The following is an 18141-nucleotide window of genomic DNA, read 5'->3' as shown; positions in this document are numbered from 1 at the left end:
ACAGCCATAAGAGAGCAGTTGGAGAAGGAGCGGAAGGGGCTGGGTCTTGGAGTTAGACGTAAGTTAATTGTGAAGGAGTGGAAACATCTCCTTCTTACCCCATCTGAGTAAGATGATTGAGAAACATGTTAATACCCACGTGTCCAAATACATCGAAGCAGCAGACGGTCTGGACCCTTCTCAATCTGGGTTCAGACCTAACCACAGCACCGAATCAGCCCTCCTCTCCGTGACTGATACCATCCGGATGTCACAGGATAGAGGAGGATCCATGATCCTGGTGCTGTTGGATTTGTCTGCTGCTTTCGACACGGTATCGCATGCTATTCTTATCAGCCGTCTGAAGAGGGTAGGGATAGGCGGTACTGCGCTAGCATGGCTAGAAAGCTTCATCACTGGCCGCTCACAAAGTGTTCGCTTGGGCTCCCATCTTTCCATCTCTAGGGAGCTCACCAAGGGGGTTCCACAGGGCTCATGCCTAAGCCCCACATTGTTCAATGTGTGGTGAGGGGATATGGGTTCACACCAATATCATACGCAGATGATACTCAACTGCTGTTTCCCTTTCAGACACTGACGCCAGCAGTTAAAAATTCCTTTGCTGCTGGGATGAGAGCCATATCCCATTGGATGACCTCTAATTGCCTACAATGCAACGTGGGTAAGACGGAGGTCATGCTCTTTGGAGAAGCCCCGCTCCTATGGTCTCCTGAGTGGTGGCCTCCCGAACTAGGCCCTGCACCCACTCCCAAAGAGGTAGTAAAAAACCTGTGAGTTCGACTTGACCAGTCTCTGACACTCAAAGATCAGGTCAATCAGGTGACTGGATCCTGCTTTGGGGTCATTGGACTTCTGAGAAGGGTCTTCCCCTATCTGCCACAGGAAAACTTTAGTCCAGGCATTGGCAATCAGTAGACTGGACTACTGTAATGGGCTACTGATTTCAACCAATGAGGAGCAACTAGGTAGATTACAGGTAGCCCAAAATACAGCGGCCAGACTGATCTTGAATGTTCCATCTAGATCCCCCTCACGCCCTTTATTGAACAAACTACATTGGCTACCCATTCGCCAGAGGGTGAAGTTCAAGATATGCTGTATAATTCATAAATGCCTGTCTGGCGCCGGTCCGAAGTATCTATCAGAAATCTTTAGACCCTATGAGCCTGGTCATTCTCTGCGCTCCCAGACCCAATCCTTGCTCCAAGTACCACGGATCAAGAAGGAAAGACATGGAGGCCGAGCCCTCTCCTACCGAGGCCCCACCCTCTGAACTCCCTGCCCCTTACCCTTAGGCAAAATCCTAATTTAGCCGCCTTTAGGAAATGCTTAAAGACCCACCTGTTCCTGACCACGTAGATACCATTTACTGCCTGATGATCCTTTCTCTCTGTAGATAGCTTTAGGTAAGAACATAAGCGCGGAGATACCACTTCGGGGGTTGAATTCCTGCGCTATATAAGCACATAAAATAAATAAATAAATAAATAATCTCCGATGGAATTTGTAAATACATTTCTAAAATGCTAATAGAAATGTACTCGGGGGTCGTGGCTTGGCATCAGCCAAGATGACCGCATAGTTTGAGAGCTCAGCAGCGACCCCTGCTTATCCTCCCATAATTCGTACAGAATATGCCTGACCCGACAGACTTAGCACACCGGTGTGTCCATCCTATCCGGTGGCAGCCCCAGAGCAAGTCTCAGGCCGGGAACAAATATCCCATGAGCAAGGCAGACATGATGCTTCTGCTTGTTGGGGACGGCCTGTGCTTGGTGGCCCGAGGAGACACGCCTCATGGGCTGCGGTTGGCGGAGGCGAAGCCTGAACCTGGACCGGAAGGGGCATAGCAGCATTCGTGTCCTACTGTTCCTGTGGGGAGCTCCCTTCGCACCACCCCCAATCAAGAGAGGTGCAGGAGTGACAGCCCGGAGTAGCAACAGGGGTGAGCGGAGCAGACACGGAGTCTGAGTCCTTCCTTCTCCATTGTAATGGGACTAAGGAAGTGAGGTGACTGCGAAGCCCAGGAACCCACCGATTGCAGCACTGGGGCCCTGGCCGGGTGGGATGGCCCCAGCTGGAGTGTACAGGAGCCAGTTCTCGTGGAGGTGGGGAGCTCGCCTGACTTGGAAACAAGACAGGGGCAGCCTTAAAAAGCGCACGGAAGAGCGAGACTGTGGTGCTTGATCAGTCCCGTGGGTTAAAGGCTGATCCGGAGATGGTATGCCCTAGTGCCTTGGAGGTCAGTGATGGTCCCTGAAGCAGGTCCCCGGATCGGGAGTGACTATTGGAACCCAGTTCTAGACAAAAGAACGAGAGGGGGGCAAGGGAGCTCTACCCTAGGGTGCTCAAAATGCAGCATAAGGGAGACCCCGTCCCAGGCCAACAAACGTATTAAATAAACAGTGCCTAGGCAGTCGATGGGGGAGGGTGCATCGGCACCAGGAAGCCAGAAGCCAGGAAGTGGTGGAGCCCTAGCTTGGGGCTATAATGGGCAGCCATTCTTGACTTGAGAACGACTCGAGTCCAGAATGGACATGGTGACCATAGCGGTAAACCTCCTCCATGCAGACATGAACAAGACATCAGAGATGGTCACCATTGCGGAGACAAACATTAATGAACTCCAATCTACCACCGGGGGGGTGTGGGTTGGCCGGCTGCAGGATGGCCGCACTCCGAGTGGGCTCTGCTGTCCAAGCTTCATTATCCGACACCATCCTGCAGACAATTTTATTTAACCTGGTTTGCAACTGCATTTCCTGATTTGGAGTCCCTGGCGGAGCCGTTTGTTCCCGCTTGTTCCCGCTCCGGTCTCCTGGCGGTAACGAGAAACCGAGAAACATCGCCCGGCGTCAATGCCTGCTCTGCGCGCTGAGGCTGGCAGGGTGCGGCACTCCTCAGTCGTCTCCAGAGCGGGGCTCTCAGAGCTCCCTACTGCCTGCAGGACAACGGTGGACTCCACGCCGCGAGGTCCAGTGAGTGATGCCGCCACGGTGGTAGTCTCTGGCAGGTTGGGGCTTCGTGGGCTGCACCGCCCGGCCCGCTGCTTCTAAGGCGCCATTTTCTCCCTCAACCCGGACGCACTACACGGCGGCCGCGTGACTTGAGCGGTGAACTCCCCCTGTTTCTCCCTGCTGGCGAGGCCCCGGGTTGGCGTGCGTCCCCCTGCCTCCCACCTGCTTTGGTGTGCGCGGTGCCCTCACCTCCACTTCGCCCTTGATCTTGCCATCAGCAGCCCAGGAGACACTGGCCTCATCATCACTGGAGACCGGTTCATCATTCACTGCTTGGGTGTGCTGGGCTCTGGGCCCCCACTTGATCAGCCTCCTACACTGCCCTGGGAGGCCCTTCCTGTGGTGCGGCACTGCTTCGGCTCCTTGGGTCGGCCCGCGACTCGGGACAGTGACCTGGGATCTTCCTCTGCGACGCCTCTCAGCAGCCCACCTTGCCTGCCGCTCATGGACCCCTGCTGCTGGTGCCTGAAAACTGTTGCAGATCCTGAAATTGCGCCGGCCAGGCGCCTCATTAGTCGCCTTTCCCTGGAGAAGCCCTGCTCATTTTTGCTAGCTGCACCTGTTTCTGCTTGGGGGCCTGGGCTGTGCCTACAAGATGTAGACGTGTTGCGGAATCCCGGACTGCACTTCTGCGCATTGTGGTCTCACCCCAACAACCCTGCGCAAAAGCTCCTGTCTCTCTCCATTCTACGCGCTGCGCTTTCACGGGAGGCGTTTTTGGCACTGAGGATCCATCCTGCACTCCTTCCTGACTCTTCAGCCATCCGCACAACCCCGCCGTCACTGGCTCTGCGAGGAGGGTCTTACGCTGAGGGATCATTGATGTGTTTGGTATACCTGCTAGCCTTCCTTTGTGTCCTCTGATCCAGTGAGGCGCTGCGCTGTTGGGGGCATTCACTGTATTTGCTAAAGTTCCACCGACTATGCTCACAGCCGCACCACTCCGTCATTACTCTTGTGCCTACTGCTCCTAGGGGCCGTGGCTGCCCTCACCCTTTGACACTTTGTCTCTCTCCTGATTTGGTTCATACCTGTTCTGAGGGGGAAGCCCGCCGTCGTACTTACTTCTGCAGCTCATCTAGGTGGCTCCACCTCTCCTCTGCTACTTGGTGCGGCCTTTCTTCTGGTTTTCATTATCATGGGGAGGACAGATCCAAAGCAGCCCAAAATTACTTTTGAACAGCGCAGGTCAACTCGCAAAGACTGCGTAAGTTCGGATGGTGGTGACTCTGTACCCATCATGGATGCAACTCCTTCTCGTGATGACGACCTAAAGGTAATCATGGTTGATGTGAAATCTACGGTCACCGGCATTGCAACTCAACTGGACCAACTCTCTGCCCGCCTGGACTCGGTAAAGGCATGTGTTGACTCCTACGACAATCGTCTCCTCCACGTCGAATCCAGGGTCTCGGATGTCGAGGATGCCGCCACAAAGGATCACCAGAAACTGTTGCAGATGGACAAAATCCTAGCGGTCATTCGTGAGAAAAATGAAGATTTGGAGGTGCGCTCTCGTCAGAGCAATCTCAGCATAACTGGTATTCCAGAATCTAACAAGATCTCCCGCATGGAGGATTATGTGGAGCAACTTGTCAAGGAACTTTTCAGTGACGTTCTCTCCTCCTTCCCGCAAAACAGATTCTTGAAACACATGAGGTTGCTTATTCACTGGCCAATCCGGCCAACTTGAGTCGGGCAGGGTGCAAAAACATTTGTGTTCCCTGACCCCAGAGACGCCCTAGCCTTTGCCAAGAAACTCGACAAATCATCACACTCTTCTCCATCTAGCTCTCAGCTTGCCGCAACTGGAGAACTTAGTGATAATGATTGAAATGCTGTGACATGTAAACTGTTATTTCTCCTACACGTTGTCTGATGTTCTTCTAGCTTGGCCACCCTGCTTTACTGCAGGGGTGTACGCTGAACCCTGCCATGCCCTCACGGGATAATTCCCTCTCTTAATGTTGTTTCCTCTCTTCCCAGTTGTGGGTTCCTGGGGTGGGTTGGGTCGGTATCTCAGCCTGTTTGGGGGATTGGAGTGGGTGCGGGGATCCTTTTGGCATTGCTTTTTGGGTTGCTGGGGTGGGTTTGTTGGGTGGTGGTTGGGTTAAGGGATATGCTCTTCGTAATGGCTGCTTTCCTTCTTCCTAGTTGTAGGTCCCACGGGTGGGTCGTGGAGGAATCTCGGGCTGATTGGGAGGTTGGAGTGGATGTGCAGGTAGCGGGTCTTCTAGGAACGTTTTCTGGGTTGCAAAGGCGGGGGTTTGGTTGGGCAGGGGGGGTTCTTCTACTACAATTGCCTGCACTTTGTCTCCTCCTACTCTGGCAGATTCTTGATTCTAGATCGCTGAAGGTTCGGCGTAGCGGGTGGGTTCGGGGCGAGGGTTCTGCAGGTTTGCCCAACGTTTTATGGGAGTTGGGGTTTTGTTTTTATTTGTCCTTTGTAATCCGAATGCATCACTCTATTGCTATGAATGTTTTCTTCTGCAGCAAGAATGTGTACAACTTACTACTCTGTCTGATTGGCACTCCTCCCCCTCCCTATTTATTTTTGTTCTCTGATATCTGCGCATTGGAGGTCTCCCCTATGCCTGGGCCTTCTCATGCTGCTTTCTTGCAACTTGTCCAAATATCTGCTTAGGGCATCCATCCTTCTCCCCTTTCGGTTGGAACCATTATGTTGTAGTACACCAACTGGTCTTATCCCAAGCCTGCCCTTCTTGCTCTGCGCCTCATTTCACCTAGGCCCAGCACACCATTTCTGATGGATACATCTGCCAGTGGATTCCTCACTTTGTGAATATCCCCTGCGCCAGCAGCATTCAAAATGTTTTTCGTAGCTCTCCACGCCGACGAGGACGACGTCACAGAAGTATGGCTCCGCTCACGGGTCCGCTGACGTAACCGGAGCCATAATAGAGCCTCGTCGGCGTGATGACGTCAGTTCCCTTTTATCCACCCGGTCTAAGCTAACGTTTTTTTGGGACACCAAGTGGTTTTCTTTTTACATTGTTTTTCTGGATTGTTTCTGGTCTTCTCTTGTTTCTTTCTTGAAGATGTCGTCGAGGAAGTCAGGATTCAAGCCCTGTAGGGAGTGCGGAGGACATATGTCCATCACGGATCCCAACGAAGATTGTGTCTGGTGCCTGTCGTCGGATCACGACGTCAAGGGTTGCGCTTTCTGTCGCAAGATGAACCCGAAGGCTTTAAAGGAGAGAGAGGCCAAGCTGTTCATGGCAAAGATGAGGAAGGAGAAGAGAGGTCGAAGAAGATCAAGGTCGAGATCCAGGTCGAGGTCAGGTTTGAAGTCGACGTCGGGTCATGCTTCAAAATCAAAGAAGCATAAGAAGAAGAAAAGGGCACGGCTCTCGACGCCGTTCAGATAAGGACATGGCTCCGAAGTAGACTTCTCCAGCTCCTCTGCGTCGTAAGGATTATGTCTCTCCTTCTCCCTCTGGCTCGAATCAGCGCTCTCCTGTTCATTCGGCTTCGCCTGCAGCTTCTCGAGTGCATTCTCCCACGCTGGCTCCATCTCCGGCTCCGGTGGAAGAGGCTCCAGTACCTGATGAGTCATCGACTCCATTGGCTCCAATGTTGGCGCCGATTGGCCCGAGTCTGGTAATGCCTCAGCCAGAGCCTAAATCGGGCCCTTACCCACCTTTTCCTGTGCTGGGTCAAGATCCATCACATTACTTAAATGCAATGTATGGAGTCTTTGCAAGAGCTATGTACCCATCTGGAGCACCTTTAATCTGGGGGTTCCTCAGGCTCCCTTTATGCCATTTCTGCCAGCGGTGCTGTTCTGGCATTTCCCGGCGCCGAGGACATCGACGCCGTTTCTTTAATCTGCGGCGCTGTCAGCTCAGCCTCGTTCGACTCCGGCTGTGCCTCCGGATCCGTGTTTGATGCCGGCTCCAGATCCATCTGAGTCGTATCTGGCTCCGCCGACACCGGTTCCGAGGATAAGGTCCAGGCGAGAGGCACAGAGGATATTGGAGGAGCAACGTTATCGTGCAGAGGAAGAACTGGAGTACGTTGAACTTCAGGAGTCAGAGGACTTATTTGAAGATTTGAGGGTGGCAAGTGGCCTTGATATGTCCCCAGATGCTCCTTCAAAGGATGTGGCTCCTTACCACACAGTTATAATAAAGGCAGCAGAGATTTTAGACCTGCAGCTTCCAACAGCTGAATTCAAGCACAATATTTTAACGGAGGTTCTTCATTCTCCCTCCACTGTTATAGAGCCTTTACTGCCTTTTAATGATGCCATCACTGAGCCAGTTATGGAGGTTTGGTACAAGCCCTTTTCAGCAGTATCAAGATCTGTTGCTAGGAGGTACAGGGCAGCTCCAGGAGATCCGGACTTCCTAAAATCTCATCCTTCCCCTGAGAGCCTGGTGGTTCAAGCTGCCTGTTCGAAGAAATCTTCTGGGGCCTTTCCTCAAGTCCCTGGTGATGGACACTCAAAAAAGCTTGACTAATCAGCTAAAAAGATGTTCTCCTCAGGAAGTATGGCCTTGAAGTCCACAAATGTCAGCTGTCTTGGGTCGTTACATTCATGCTCTAATGATCTCTGCAAAACAGCTTGCTCCTAAATTGTCTAAGGAGGACAGACAGAATTTTAATGAGGTTTTGTCGGACACTCAAGCAGCTGCACATCAAGTTATTCAGAGTGGCTTGGACACTGCGGACTCTGTTGCCAGGATTATGGGTTCTTCAGTTGCCACAAGGAGAAGTGCTTGGCTCAAGTCGTCGGAGTTCTCTCCGGATGTACAGGCAACACTTCTTGACCTTCCTTTCAATGGTTCTGGGCTGTTTGGGGAAAAGCAAAGCTATAGCTAAGTCTCTGGGCCTACAAGCGCAGCCTAGAGTTTCCTCTTACAGAAGGTACAGAGGTTCTGGAAGGTCATCCTTTCCGACCTACAGGCAGCCTCAACAGCAGCAACAGCAGCAGCAAAATTCCCTATATAAGACCTACAGGGGTACGAACAGTAGTCGTCCACGAGGTCGTCAGTCCTCCTCCTCCTCCTCTACCGCCCCCTAGTAGCCCTAGATCCAACATTCTGGATCATGTAGGTCCTGTGGGGGGTTGGCTTACCCATTTTCTACAAGATTGGGAATCGGTCACTACGGACCTTTGGGCTCTTAATGTTGTGGAAAATGGGTATGCTCTTCCTTTTCGGGAATTCCCTCCGAATTACCCTCCTTGCCAAGGGGCATGTTCGGAGGACCACCTTCTTCTTCTGCAGGAGGAAGTCCTTACATTACTAAAAAAAAAAGGTGCGATAGAGGTGGTTCCGGAGCAGGAAAGGGGCCAGGGATGCTACTCCCTGTATTTCCTGATTCCTAAAAAGGATGGCAGGTTACGTCCAATCCTGGATCTCAGGATCTTGAATCTTTTTCTCAAGCAGGAGAAGTTAAAGATGCTCACCTTAGCTCATGTTCTTAATGCGCTGCAACAGTAAGACTGGATTGTGTCAATCAACTTGCAGGATGCGTATTTTCATATCCCGATCCTGAAGTCGCACAGAAAGTATCTCCGTTTTACAGTAGGGTCGCAGCATTATCAGTTTGCGGTTCTCCCGTTTTGGGACTACTACTGCACCTTGAGTATTCACCAAGGTGATGGCAGTGGTGGCAGCCCATCTCAGGAGGTCGGGGATTTAAGTTTTCCCCTATCTGGATGACTGGCTGATCAAAGCACAGTCGCCAGAGAAGGTGCTTAATCGTCTGCAGGTTACAACTCAGTTGTTGTACAAATTGGGTTTCTCGATAAATGTGCCAACCTCTCACCTGGTGCCCTCTCAGCGCAACCTGTTCGTAGGGGTGGTACTGGACACTACTGTGTGTCGAGCATTCCCACCTCCACAAAGGATTCTCGACATTCAGGAATTGATTCCCTTGTTTTACAATGGAGCGGTCGTTCCTGTCCTTAAGGTCCTTCGCCTTCTCAGTATGTTTGCTTCCTGCATTCTGTTGGTCAGCCATGCACGCTGGCACATGAGGGCGCTCCAGTGGTGCCTCCGCAGGCAGTGGTATCAGCACAACGGAGATCTCAGTGACTCAGTCAGGATCTCCAGAGAAGCTGCAGCGGATCTGTCTTGGTGGAGCGTGGAGGGCAATCTTTCTCAAGGAAAGCCCTTCCATCTACTTCCATCGGGGGCCACAGTGATAACGGATGAATCCACTTTAGGGTGGGGTGCTCATCTGGGGGACCTGGAGATCAAGGGTCTTTGGTCTCCAGAGGAAAGTTTGCTTCACATCAACTTTCTAGAGTTGCGGGTGATACGTTTGTCGCTCAAGGCCTTCCTCCCTTCCCTTAATGGTCAGTTGGTTCAAAGTCCTGACGGACAACACTACCGCGATGTGGTATGTCAACAAGCAGGGAGAAATGGGATGGCATTGTCTCTGCAGAGCAGCTCTGCATCTCTGGTCCTGGGTTCAGGACCATCAGATTTGTCTGATGGTAAATCATCTGGTCGGAGTTCTGAACGTGTGTGCAGACAGTCTCAGTCGGCAGTTCTCTGCCGACCACGAGTGGAGGCTTCATCCGGAGGTGGTTCGTCACGTCTTTCGGAGGTGGGGAACTCCTCAGGTGGACAGGTTTGCCACTAACAAGAACTCTCACTGCCCGTCATTCTGCAGTCTCCAGTTTCCGATGCAGGGAGCTTTGGGGGACACGTTTCAGTTGAGTTGGGACTCGCAACTCCTTTATGCGTTTCATGCCTGGAGATTGAAGGGGCAACCTAAATTCGTTTTCTCTCCAGCCTGACATGGTGGACGTTATTTTGTCTGCCAGGCGTCACTCCACCTAGTCTATCTATTCCTATTGGTGGTCCAAATTGTCATTTGGTGTGGGGAGAATTGTATTGACCCTTTGAGGGCTCGTTTATCCAACATCCTTCAGTTTGCTCTCTCTCTATCCCAGCAGGGCTTTGCTGTGGCTACTGTGAAGGGCTATTTATCGGCTTTGTCGGCGTTCATTTGCTTGCCGGATCAGCCATCTTTGTTCGTCGCCCATTGTGTTAAGGTTCATTAGGGGCCTTAATAATAAGTTTCCGTCCACTCCTTTTATTGTTCCTCAATGGGACTAAAATCTTGTCTTAACCTACTTGATGGGTTCTCCCTTTGAACCCTTGCACAGGTGTCCCTTGAGACTATTGTCTTTTAAAACAGTATTTCTTATTGCCATTACCTCGGCAAGGAGGGTAAGTGAGCTTCAAGCTCTGAGTTCGAAACCCCCGTTCTTGACCGTTCATGCTGATAGAATGGTACTCAGGACCAGGGCTGCTTTTCTGCCTAAGGTGGTAACTCCCTTTCATCTGGGGCAGTCCATTACCCTTCCTACCTTCTTTCCTCCCCCTTCCAAGGAGGAGGAGCGGCTTCACCATTTGGACCTTAAAAGGGCGGTGAGTTTTTACCTCGATAGGACTAAAGACTTTCGAGTGGATGACCAGCTCTTTGTGGGCTTCATTGGCTGCTGGAAAGGCAGAGCGGTGCACAAGCGCACCCTTTCCAGATGGATTATCTTGTGCATCAAGATCTGTTACTCTTTGCCTGTTAAGGAACCTCGAGAGGGTATGAGAGCTCACTCTACAAGGGTAAAGTCTTCTACATCTGCCTTATCTAGAGGTGTTCTTATGGAGGACATTTGTAGAGCGGCAACTTGGGCTTCCCTCCACACTTTCGCGAAGCATTACTGCTTAGATTCTGAAGTGAGGAAGGACGGACACTTTGCGTGTTCCATCCTACAGGACTTTTTAGTATAGAAGGGTGGACACCCTCCTCCGGGAGTGGGGACTATTGTGGGACTCTATTCACAAGGTGAGAAATCCACTGGCAGATGTATCCATCAGAAGAACAAGTTCCTTACCTTCGGTAATGATTATCCTGGTGGATACAGTATCTGCCTGTGGATTCCTCACTGACTCACCCGCCTCCCCGTTGGCCACCCTTGTATACCTGCAATGGTGATAGTTTATATCTGTTTCTTTTAATGGAATTGTATTTTTCTTTTTGCTTTAGAGCATTGATTTCACACTGTGTGTGTTGGTTTGAATACTGTGTACTATGTATGCTGTATATATTTGTCTGTCCATCCATGTGCCTCGAAGACACGGAAAAAAAGGACAGAACTGACGTCATCACGCCGACGAGGCTCTCTTATGGCTCCGGTGACGTCAGCGGAGCCACGAGCGAAGCCATACTTCTCTTAGGCGTGGAGAGCTAGGAAAAATTTCTGAATGCTGCTGGCACAGGGGATAGTCACAAGGTGAGGAATCCACAGGCAGATACTGTATTCACCAGAAAAAGCGTTACCGAAGGTAAGTAACTTGTTCGACTGACACAATCTGTTTTTAACGATCATCGAAAAGCCAGCCTCATCCATTCTCACCTGCAGCGGCACAAGGTAGACATTGGTCTCTTGCAGGAGACTCACCTTCTGCCTGAGACCTCTTTCAGACTCAAATCTCTCTATGGGGGGGAATCGCATTCCTTGTATTATTCCTCTTACGCAAGGGGGTTTCCATTCTGATTCGTGGGGGTCTTCCCTGGCATACTATTCTGGTACTTACGGATCCTAACAGACGATGCGTGATTCTACATGGCTCTTTGTTGTCCCAACCCATGACGATCGCTGCAGTGTACGGCCCTAACTCGGACAATCCCGACCTTTTTACCCATATATGGCATCTTATTTCTTCCCTGGGCCGGCGGCCCTTCTTTGGGTGTGGGGGGGATTTTAATGTTACCCTTTCGGCGGCCTTGGACCGTTCTGGCCCCCATTCTTCCCACCCTTGCGTCGCTACTTTACTTCAGTCCATACTTACAGACAACTCTTTACATGATGCCTGGCATCATGTGTGGGCCCGATGCCCGAGAGGCACCTGCGTCACGGGTGCTCCGGCTGCTGGTCATGCACGGATTTATGTATCACCTCTCCGGATGTCCTCACTTGGCTCACCTCTGCTACTCATATGGCACACACTTTCTCGGCTTAAGCTCCGGTTCAAATTTGTCTCCGTCTCCCTCACTCTCCACAGCGGGCATTCACATGGCGGCTCCCTCCGAATGCACTTTGCGATACCGTCTTTTGCGACAAGATCCAAACAGCGATCACCAACTATTTTGATTTAAATGTTGGTTCTGTGGATTCTGCTTCCACCCTGTGGTAAGGCTTCAAAACAGTAATATGGGGCAAGTGCATCTCCAAACAGGCCGGTGTCCTATGTTCCATCCGCACCACATTGGATAAGCTGGAAACTTAAATTAGGGCTCTGGATGCCGCTCTTAAGGCAAAATCATACTGAATTTACTGAAGAGGCCGACAGAGAACTCACTTTCCTAGGCAGAGAGGCCCGAGCCCGCCGCTTCGGGGAAGGTGATCGGCCTGGAAAAACCTTAGCCAACCTTCTACGCCCCCGTGCTGCGTCATACGTTACGGCTCTCCAAGACGGTGGCCCAACTAGAACCACCTCTTCTGAGGAAATCAAGGCTCGTTTCACGGACTATTACTCACAACTTTACACTGCAGGCTCACCCCCACCCCACCCCCTGGCGTGAGGCCGTTGATCAATATTTTGAAACCATCGCGTTCGTCTGGTTGGAGGATTATCATCGGAAATTCTTTGACGAGCCCTTCACCAAGGAGGAGATACTTGCTGCCAGACCAGTCTGGTTTCTACCCTGGCCGGGCCACCTCCCATAACCTCAGGACTATTTTTTCGGTTCTTCATCAAATCAATCCAGTCTCCCGCTGTGGCCGCTCCTTCTCGACGCCACTGAGGCGTTAGATACACTTGGATGGCCATTTCTATTTTTTTCTTTTCCCACGCCTTGGTTTTAGCAATATGTTCATACGAAAGATATCTCTTCTCTACACTCGCCCCTCTTCGTATCCATGGTCAGATTTCGGATCCCATCTTGATCAAACGGGGTACGCGGCAGGAATGCCCCCTATCACCTATGCTCTTCGCCATTGCAATGGAGCCTCTCGTGGCCAGACTCCGGTAGCATCATACTCAGAGGGGTATAGGCATACTGGTGAACTGGAGCCAGTCAGTGTTGTTCCCTCTTACGGATGCCACCAAACCATTTACGCCAGATTTTCCCTTTGGGCCTCTGGCCCCACCCGCTACCTAGGTATCTCGTTGAGCAGGGACTTGGATGACCTCTTGAGGGACAACTTTCGGCGTGCGGTGGATTGGCTGGAGTCTAAAATTCCGTATTGGAGTCTGCTCCCGCTGTCCCTCGCTGGCCGTAGATGGTGGTTCTCCTGAAGTTCCTTTATCTCTTTTTAAATATCCCCATTCTCCTCACGCCCATTTCTTTAGTAAAATTCGCTCCTTGATCATCTCTCTTGTCTGGGCCCGCAAGCAGCCCAGGATTGCGTACGATATCCTCACTCTCCCCTTATCGGTAGGAGGTATGGGCGCTCCCAATTTTAAGCTTTACACCTTAAGTACCCAGGCCAGCTTTCTGCATTTTTGGATTCACCCCTCTCTTAATCACCCACACATGGCTGTGGAGACTGACATCGCATCTCTCTGGCTGCTGACTACTGCCCTGTTTGTCCCGGCGAGTCACCCCCGTGCCAAGGTGGACACGGTTAAGACCCTGCGCTAGGCCTCGTCCGGACTGCGCAAATTCTCCAAATCCCTGATGCTCTCGGCTAACGCCATGCCGATTGTACGGCATCCTGCTTTCCCCCTCTCCAACCAACCGATATGTCTAAACATGCCTCCCGCTTGGGCCTGATGACATTGGTGGATCTTTATCCTGGTGACCTGCTCTACTCTCTTCCCACCTCTTCTGGGCCGTTGGGACACTTTAATCTTTTATCAGTTACGTGCTATATGTAGGGAGTTAGATCCAATGTTCCCCCAGCCTCCACAGTCGATGCCTGCTCTTGATTTCATATATACATCCCCAACTCCTCATAAAATAGTCACAAAATTATACGCCCTCATGCTATTGTCCACCCCCATCTCCACGGATCGCGCACGCATGACATGGGGTGAGGACTTGGGCATGGATATCGCCTAGGCTGACTGGCTCGACTGCTGCAATCAGACGAAGAAATTGTCACCCAACTATCGGCTTCTTCTTATCCAAATATTTCCATAGACTTTATCGCACTCCTGCTCAGCTCCACAAACTGGGACTCAAACCTAACAATAGTTGCATGCGTTGCGCCGCCTATGCCGCGGTTTTACTCATCTAGTGTAGTTGTGCCCTATGGTGTCAGATTTCGGCAGGCGGTACAGTCCGACCCACTGTTGTGTCTGCTAGGCTTTGTTACATTTTGCCCGGATTCTTCTCCCCGCCTGATCGCAATGCTGCTTGTCCTGGCTAGGCGTAGGGTGGCCATGTGCTGGGGTCGCAGACCGGCGCCCCAGTTCGCTCACTGGCTTGAAGACACCTTGAGATGTCAGACCTTGCTATCTGAATTCTGGGACTTACTTCCCGCTAGATCTCGCCTAATTGCCAAATGGGAGCCCTTAGTGACATATCTTTATTCACGACCCCATTTGAGCCACGCTGCCTCCCCCGCGCTCCCCGCCGGCACGCCGCCCGCGGCGGCTGCTGGTGCTGGTCAGTAACCACCTCCAACTATACCCCTGTTTACCCTTCTGATCGTGCTTGCCCCCATCCCTATAGTGGTGTCCCCTACCTCCTTTAACAAATGTGTTAATTATGGTGCCATAGCAGTGCCTCACGGAATTCGTCTCTTGCATGATGGTATTGTCATTACATTCATGATATTCGGCTAATAACCTTCTGTGTATGATGCTCTGCTCTGATGCAAAATGTATTTTGATTATATTGAATTTGTCAAAGGTTTTGAAAAATTAAAAAAAAAAATGTTAACTCTAATTTACCACCCGCAAAATGGAGGAACGGGTGCAGCAATTATCCCACCAGCACAAGATGATGGCCGCGAAGCTGGAAGACCAGGAAAGTAGGGCTCATAGAAATTGTGATGGGGTTCCCCCAAGGGGTGGTGGGACCTGGCATGAACCTCTTTCTGCAGAACTTCATTGTCGACCACCTAAAGCCGAAACGCCAATCAACATTTTTTTCTTTTGAGAGAGCTCAGAGAGCACCAGTACCACTGCTGAAACCCAGTGCCCCCAACCCCCTCTCCCCCGAACCATAATTGCCAGAATCCTTAATTATCGAGATGCCATATTGCAAGCTGCTCGCTCCAGGGAAATCTGCCATATGAAAATGCGCGATCCGGTTCTTTCCAGATGTTAATCCCGGCCAAACTCTAGGTGTTTGATAATGGCAGGTCATGGTACTTTATAGCACCAGAGGATGTGTGGGGCTGGCTTGAAGGCGGACGTGCAACGATGCGACAATAGCAATCGGAGCGCGAGCAGCAGTGACTCAGATCAGAGAGGGGTTCTCCCCGTGAGCTGCACGAAGATGCATCAGATGAAAGAACCTACCTGGAAGTTGGCCCTCCGAGCCTGCCTAAGTAGACATGTTTTGGGGGCGGGGCAACATACTCCACTTGAGGTCAACACAATGGCGGAGAAGGACCATATCGGACATAGGGCTTCGGAGGCCCTAGGGGTGTCATGGACTGGGGATCGACCTCAAGTCTTCTCTCCATTTGAGGGTCACGTAAGTGATCAGACTGTTTCTACGCTACATGAATGGACATACTAGAGACATCAGATACGTACAGGAGGGGGGCAGCTATCTGTCTAGATATGACAGTGCTAGCCGACCCCAGTGCACTGTGATGATAACAGTTGGGTGACAAGCGCCTGTAAATTGGGGGATGTGGGTAGTTTTAGACAGGGTAGCATGGTGGGGCGGGGTCCTATGGGGAAGCTTTTGTGCAGTTTTAAACTATAGGAAAGTAAGATCTGCTTTCATAGTTGCCCCACTTTTTGCTGATGTTTTCTGATTAGTCTGATTAGGATCTTGCTAATCAGTACCCCAGTCACTGCGCTTTCTCCTTAAATGTGTCATGATGAGATTAGATAAGATTAGATTAGCAATTTGTAGAGCGTCTGGGTACTCCAACGAAGTGTCCCCGCGCTATGAATTCTTCCTGCTTATTAGAGAAAACTGCCCCGTCTATTGCCTTAACACCAATCTGCCTGTGATGACCTGAAGAACCACGTTTTCAGTTTCCTATGGAACTGCAATTCTGATGGCTGCATCTTTAGATCCAGCGACAATTGATTCACATTTTTTGCTGCTAAGAAACCAAACAATCTGCCTCCCTACTTTGCTCTTTGCACTTTCGGGACAATCAGCTTAACGGTGCCCGCAGACCTATGTTTTTTAACAGGACTGTAAAAGGTAAGTAGATGAAATAGATAACTAGGATCTTTCTCATGAACAATTCTGTGACAGAAGCTTAGGGCTTTGAAGGTCACTTTGTCATGCACCGGCAGCCAATGTAGTTCTGCGAGAGCCGCTCCCACCGAGGCTTGTCTACGGATGTTTCAGTAATATACGGTCTGCGGCATCCTGTACTCTGCAGCATTCTTATTCTACCTTTGGTGACACCTAATTATAGGACATTACAGTAGTCCAGGCGAGAGATAATCATCACCTGGATAATGAGTTTTTTTGCTGCCAGAGGTAGCAAATGTAAAATTTTGTGCAACATCTTCTATAGACCAAAACACATACCGGCCAAGCCTGCTATATGTTCCTCAAACGATAGTGTGTTATCGAACTACACCCCAAAATTTTGCCAACTACCATAATGTCACTTTTACCTGCATTTAGTTGGAGACAGCTGAATTTCATCCAGTTGGCCGGATCAATTAAACAAGCTTGAAGCTTAGAAGCAGTCTCTGCTTCATTCTGTTCTAACATAAAGATCAGCTGAGTGTCATCAGCATAAGACACTAGCTTCACGCCATGTTTTGCCACTGTATACGCTAAAGGGCGCATATAGACATTGATTAATGTCTGGCATAGAGCTGAGCCCTGTGGAACCCCTTGTGGCAGAGATCGGGTCTCAGATTTGAAAGGCCACTGAAAGACCTGGAAGGACCTATTTTGAAGAAAACTACAGATCCACTCCAGCATGTCTCCTCTGACCCTAATGTCCCACAACCTTTCCAAAAGAAGGTATTGGGATACCATGTCAACGGCTGCACTAGGGTCCAGCAGAATCAAAGCTGCCGTCTTGCCTTCATCGAGTGCCATCTGAAATGACTCAGAGGCCAAGAGTAGCACAGATTCTGTGCTATACAAAGATCTGAAACCCGATTGAGAAATGTTCGAGGCATATGAGCTGCAGATCATACACTGTGCATAGGGCGCCATCTGGTGTTGGGCCCGGATGTTTGCACTTTGTTGTTGACCTGGAAAAGTATTTGGAAGTCACGAGATAGGCGACTCCTCCTGTGGACCATAGTGCGCATGGGCATCGACACCATCTTCAGATTGTTTTTTTCCGCCATCGGGCTCGGATGTGTTTCTCGCGCTCCAGTTCGGAAACGTCACCGATTCTACTTTCGACACGATATCCTTCACCCTTTCTACGGTATTGTTTTTGATCGCGAATCCAAGTTGTCGCGCGTCTCTCCAACGTCGACGTCTTCCATTCCGATCGTTGACGAGCGCCTCTGGCTCTTGGAAAGCACTCAATTCAAAAAGTGTCCTCAATGTGGGTCAAAGTTTCCCCATAGCGATCTGCATGAGGTGTGTAACCTCTGCCTTTCACCGGAGTACGAGGCCAGAGACTGTGCAGCTTGTGCCTCTTTCCGCTCCAAGAAGACCATTCGGTATCGTCGAGCTCGAAGGAAAATGGCTCGTTCGTCGACATCCATTTCCGATGACATCTACCAGGAGGGCGTAGATGTACCTTAACAGGAGCGAATCCAAGAACCCCTCGGCAGCGGCTACGAAGTAGGGGACTCCGATGTCAAAGAAATCACTCCTGCACAGCGGGTTGTAAGTAAAGACGTCGACCCTCACTCCATCCATACACCACCCAAAAAGGCTTTGGTCACACCTTCAGCTTTGGGCCCAGGTGCACACCGAGAGACTGCTTCCTATGCCCCGCCCCCGGGCTCGGCAAAGAAGCCTATTAAGCCTTCAGGCTACTCAGGCTCGAGTCAGTCTGCCACCGGTACCGAAA

At 50.9% G+C, this 18141-nt stretch overlaps 1 protein-coding gene across 11 annotated transcripts in view; it reads left to right on the top strand.

The window, feature by feature from the left end:
* Positions 1 to 18141, top strand: part of OSBPL9 (oxysterol binding protein like 9) — a 1511872-nt gene that overhangs the window by 1345117 nt on the left and 148614 nt on the right. The window lies entirely within an intron of this gene.

The sequence above is a fragment of the Lissotriton helveticus genome, chromosome 1_2 (genome assembly GCF_964261635.1).
Source record: "Lissotriton helveticus chromosome 1_2, aLisHel1.1, whole genome shotgun sequence".
NCBI classification, from domain to species: Eukaryota; Metazoa; Chordata; class Amphibia; order Caudata; family Salamandridae; genus Lissotriton; species Lissotriton helveticus.
This window is presented reverse-complemented; position numbering and strand designations above follow the sequence as displayed.